General features: G+C 36.3%; 1 long non-coding RNA gene across 2 annotated transcripts; it reads right to left on the bottom strand.

Annotated features, from left to right (window-relative positions):
* Positions 1-729: 729 nt before the first annotated feature.
* Positions 730-5,823, bottom strand: LOC107273691. 2 transcript variants are annotated; one of them, XR_001539314.2, is made up of 3 exons: positions 1,478-5,823; positions 1,265-1,410; positions 730-1,167 (listed from the first exon to the last, which is right to left on the bottom strand). It is a non-coding gene; the product is annotated as an uncharacterized LOC107273691 (long non-coding RNA). The 2 variants fall into 2 exon arrangements; XR_003061607.1 differs by having other exon boundaries at positions 1,265-5,823.
* Positions 5,824-5,829: the final 6 nt, after the last annotated feature.

The following is a 5,829-nucleotide window of genomic DNA, read 5'->3' as shown; positions in this document are numbered from 1 at the left end:
ACTCTTATATCACTACTTGAATTAATATGCTCGACCCGACCAAAGGAATTGGAAGTGTAATACAAGCAGTAAGACAAGCACAATGTAAAGAGGGAGAGAACAGAGTGAAACCAGAAGTTATAAAGGAAGATAAAATTTAAAAAGTCAAGAAATAGAAATGTAAGGAATAGAGTTGCAAAAATAGAGAAGAAACAAGGAAAGAGATAAATGAGAAAGTAAAGAATGAAATATAAAGAAATAAGGAAGTAAAGAAGAAATAAATAAAGAAGAAGAAGAAGGTTGTAAATGGATATAGAAATAAAGAAGCGAGAATAAGGTAATAAGAAAGAAATGAAGAAGTAGAAAAGTAAGGAATAAAGTTATAAAAGTCGAGAAGAAATGAGGAAAGAGATAAATAAGAAAGTGAAGAATGAAAGATAAAGAAATAAGGAAGTAAAGGAGAAATAAATATAAGAATAGAAGAAGGTTCGAAATGTATAAGAGGACTCGATTCCAAGAGACCAGTATAGGAGACCGGCTCGAGGAAGAATGAGCGCTGAGTCCGGCGCTGCCTTCGGCGCTCCCCCACTTCCCGGCTCTCCCCACTCGCCGAGTCTGCGCGACGCATTTGCGCGCAGCTTCGAGTACTTCTAAATGTTCTTTGCCAGAATTCCTGATTTTCAAGTATTAAAATCTAACTCTATTGATTTAATTAATTATTTTAAATTCGAAACATTTAATTTAATAATATTTCAGTTTGAACGCAATTTATTTTCAATACTTTACAAGTTCAGTTCAATTTTGATCTATTCCGTGTATTTTGTGAGATTTTACTTAAGCCCCAATTTTATATTTTGAATAAATTTCGAAATATAATTTTTTACCAACCACAAAAGTGAGACTTGTTCAAGGCTCCAAGGTGGCAGCGTCGACACCAGAATACACACGTTTTAAATTGCCACCAGGTATAAATCCATGCGTCTCATGGATCTCACGAATATCATACGTAGTATTACTATATACATATACTTGACCAAAAATGACGTCGGGTGTTCGTGGGTCCTCCGATCAGGTGGCGCGTCGACATCGAAATAAAACTTGGACCATGAAAATCGGCTCATTGGCAATCTCCCTATATTCATCTCTGCGTGAAGTCCTTTGATCAAGAGCCGTCAACCTTACCTGAGACTGAATTATTTATATTCAATACAGAGAAGCTAACCTGTAGCATATCCATGCCATACAGAGGTGTCGAGTTACGACATAAATAGTCAGCTAAACTTACATTTATAGTAAACATTAATTCCAGTTATTCGGGAAAACTATGTTCGTCAGTTTCATATTGAGAACAGTGAATACTCCCATTGGATTAGTAACAATTATATTCATCTCATGCAAACATTAAGTCCTTTTTCATTATGAAAATTAATGCTGGATAATAAATTCAAGTCATGTACAAGTCTGCCATTAGATTATAAGAAATTAACTGTTATCTTACCATTTAAGTCTGAAATTCTTAAGAGCCTGCCAAAAGACACAAACCATCCATTTTTTTTTGTTCTGAAGATTATTTTCGTCTGCCAACAAAAGTTTTTGTTCAGTACCGATTCTTTGCTGTAAAGGCGAAAAAGGGAAAGATAACGAGTGTTAAGCAGTGAACAGAGAATTTCGTAGTTGCAGTCATACGGAATATTTGCATAAGTAAATTATTGACGGAATTGGGTGAAATAAGTAAATTCTTACAAAAATACATAAGAACCGCATGACTGCAAGCTTGAGACCATTGTAAACATAGACAACAGAGTGACAGTGATTATTCTTAATGTATTTACAAGAGCAGTACAAAGAATAAGTCGATATTACACGTATTTGTTACATAGACTAATAAGTAGTAGATATAAGCAAGTGAACAAATTTAAATATTAATTGAGGCACGTGATATTAAGGCATTTCTACAGAGGACAGATATATATTCGCATACATAGAAGACAGACCGGATAAACTGTGAAAAAACAGAAGGGTATACCGATAAGATTTTGAATTTTCAAATAATAGCGACCGAAGACAGCAATTTCGAGAAAGTACAAATACAGAATCGGAATTTTCAACGAATCGACAAAGTTTCGATGCACGTTAATACAAAGTCACAGCGCGTAATACTCTTTGGTCAGAATATCGCACAACTTTTTCTTCACTTTGTATCCTCAGACACTACATTAAGCACCATTCCTTAGATCAACGATCTTATCGATCACCGATCGATCTTCCATGTTTACGAACATATAAAGTACGTTAATGGACATCACAATGAAAATTACATCAGTACTCCAGTGCAATCACAATACATCACACTGAACGTTATCGACCCACAGCTGAAGTGTGTACCGATTATCTGTGCTCAAGATATTTTCGAAATACATATTAGTCAAGGTGTAGACGAGACAGAAATACGTAAGGAGAGATAACAGTGTGTTTGCTGACAAAAAAAGAAGTCGCACCGTCGACGTGTATCTCCGTCATAAACTAACAGGGAGAGAGGTTCGAATGATTTTTGAAAAATGTATAAGTCAACATTGTCAAATGGATACAGTACACGTAAAACGTATAAGGCAATTAGGTAATATCAATCAAATCGATATTTATGTACAGTCATTGACACTCGATCAAAGAGAATTTACGGTATTAGAGTTTACGTCGAGAATCATTCACACAGTCCCCGATCATGCACTTGTAAATTCTTAAGAACGACGTTAAATCACGAATTTCGCAACACAGACAGCTGCATATACCCAATACACAATAATTGTCGACTGGCACAGTTCTCACAGCACAATGATAAATATGCAACACAAAGACAACACGGTTAAGTCGCGAAGGATTTTCATTTGAGGTTAACACCGAGACAGTACGTCGCTGTCTCTAGTATGTAACGAACTCTCAAAACTCCCGTCGTAAGACAGCACCAACTGTTACGCGCGAGTATTCAACTTGACGTTATTTTGAAAAATCTTTAACATTAAAACACAAAACGATCTGACACACGATTAACGTAAAGAGTTAACGGTCGCGAACGAAATTACCTTGTTCTGCAAAATAACGGCCAGTATTTTGAATTCCGCATAACGGATAATCATAACCCTCAAAAGGAATTGTACAAAATAATCGTTAATTACAATAAAAGACACAAAAAGATTATCCTGCATTCCCTCAACGTTCGTATTTTGTCTCTTTTAAAAACTGCACGTCACCAATTGCGCAATCCAACAAGGAAAAGCAATTATTTACCATAATTCCGTTCCCTCGAGATGATCTTTGTAGCGTCACTTTTATCCCTTTTCACAAAACTAATTCTCCCAACAAACGTTACACCTCGTCACGACAGTTTCCGACATGTCTAAGTACAAATTGTATTAAATGAACTGTACATCGGAGACTTACGCGATTCTGCCATAGAAGAATAGTGTCTTTGTAAAATACAACATCGGAGGATTTATTCGTTATACTTTTACTCGATGGAACGGATCACGTTCGTAGGTATCGAAATGATTCGCTGTCGTTTAATGATTTCCCTTAACTGTTTTTCTTTTTCTTCCTCCTTTGCTTAACGGTGGAAGAACAGTGAAGAACATCGAAGCCCATTTGACAATGATACGCGTGTAAAGTTAATTCGGTATACGTGTATTCATTTATATTTCGTACGATCGACTTTCAACATTGTTTTCCGTAATCGAACGGACATCGATTGATCAGTCGTCAATGAGAATCGATTAATAAAATATATATGTATATATGCGATGCCTCGTATCTTTCGTGAATATTGTAAGTGCTCAGGTGCCGATAATAAGTGATGGTAAGTACAGCCCGATATATATTACATATTTACATCCCAGGGAGAAAAACAACGACAGGAACTTCGCGAGTGAAACTCGCGTGCAGCCCGGAAACGATGGATTCCGATTGCGCGCGCGATTCAAACTGTCGGAATTGAAAAAACCTTGTCAAATGAGCTTCGCAGTGATTTAACCATCTCGGCCATCATTAACTTGGTAAATAGTACGTTATTACGTGGGATTCGTTTATTTACATGATTATCGTCTAATCTATACCTGCTCGTGAAAGCCATCACGAGATCTCTTCACTGGCGAGCAATAACAAATAGTGTACTTTTTCCTAATTAACAACAATTATGAGCCTAATACAATAATAATATTATCGTGCGTATTTCGGAAGTCGAAAATTATTCAAAGAACGAAAGAATTAGTTTCGAGGAAAACAACATCTTCACGGTTAACAATTGTGGCATTTTGTAATAAGCGTACAACGTCTTCCGTCAAAAAAAAAAAAACCTATTCACCCCAATTTTCATTTCCCTCGTCGTATTATACGATTGTGTAAAACAAATTGAGCGCGACAAAATACGAAAAAAAAAAACCCAAAGCGTTACCAACAAAGAATCACCAAAGAACCGAGCACTCGCGTAAAGGGAAAGCCGGAACAAAGAAGAAAAGGGAAAAAAAGGTAAAGAAAACAGGAAAAGAAAATGATAGACGCAACAAAGAGAGCCAAAGGTAAACAGCGATGGAATAAGAAGACGTATAAATGAAATACTGCCAAATATAAAAACCAAGTAAAATGTATTCTATGGGCAACATCGCAATAATTATATCATTATGCTGATACATTGAAATATAACCACAATGTTTTACGTGTTTACATGATTGTATGTATATGCGTGTGATGTGCATAGAGCATTATATCAAATAACCATCATTAATCAATAACTCTGATAATTATAATTACCGATCGACAATAGGCAATATGATATTATAATCGTAAGAATCAGTAATAATAATAATAATAATAATAATAATAGTAATAATAGTAGTAACAATAATTGGGTATGTCGAGCACCGAAAAATGAGATACGTACAAATAAAGAGTTGCGATCCTATAATAATATAACATTACTACGTAATAATGTAAAATCAACATTATTCAACCGCATTATATTTATTCGTAAGCGTCGCGCGACGTCGAGCGTGCAGAATCGTATGTCGGGCAGGAAGAAGAAAAGAAAAAAAAAAGAAAAAAGAATTTCAACTTACGCGACTCCTTTCAATTGTCAAAATCGTCAGCAGCCGATGAATCCAAATGTTGGAAAGCGTGGGCGCGCGCGTGAGGGTACGGCGTTAGGGGTGGTATGGGAGGAAGAGCGCCCCCCCCAATGGGCAAGGGGGTTGAAGAGGGGGTAAGTTGGGGGGGTTGTAAATATATCTGTGCGTGTGATAAAAGTATCAGTGTACAGTGCGTGTCTAAAAGTGTATATGCGGAAATCGTTTCCGTGTGCAAATACACGAGAAAGGATCGCGTACGTATGGCTATGACGTAAGAGACCCACTCCCACGCGCGACGCCCCCTGTCACGTGGTGTCAATGACAATAATCAACGACAACGGAACGCGAAACGAGTCTTTGTCTTGAACGCCGCAAGAAGAAGAAAGAAGAATAAGAACGAAGGGAAAAAAAAAAAAAAAGAAAAAGAAGAAGAAAACTTCTCGCAAATCGTTAAGAGCCTACGGGAGTAGTTTTTACGGCTACTTAAAACATAAAAAATTGGTATTTCTTTTAATTAGTCAGTTACGATGGCACTATAATGAGTTATATATATACTTCCTTTACTTTTCGTTCGCTTTAGCAAATCAACTAATAAACTTTAACGCGTAACTAGACTTTTAAACGTACATTATTACTATGTTATTGTTTGTAATCGTTACGTAATAATTATTATGTATCGGATACATGTATGCGTATATGTAATACAGACAACGTTCATTATCAACACCCCCCCACC

The sequence above is a fragment of the Cephus cinctus genome, unplaced genomic scaffold (genome assembly GCF_000341935.2).
Source record: "Cephus cinctus unplaced genomic scaffold, Ccin1 Ccin1_scaffold1780, whole genome shotgun sequence".
In the NCBI taxonomy this organism is placed as follows: domain Eukaryota; kingdom Metazoa; phylum Arthropoda; class Insecta; order Hymenoptera; family Cephidae; genus Cephus; species Cephus cinctus.
This window is presented reverse-complemented; position numbering and strand designations above follow the sequence as displayed.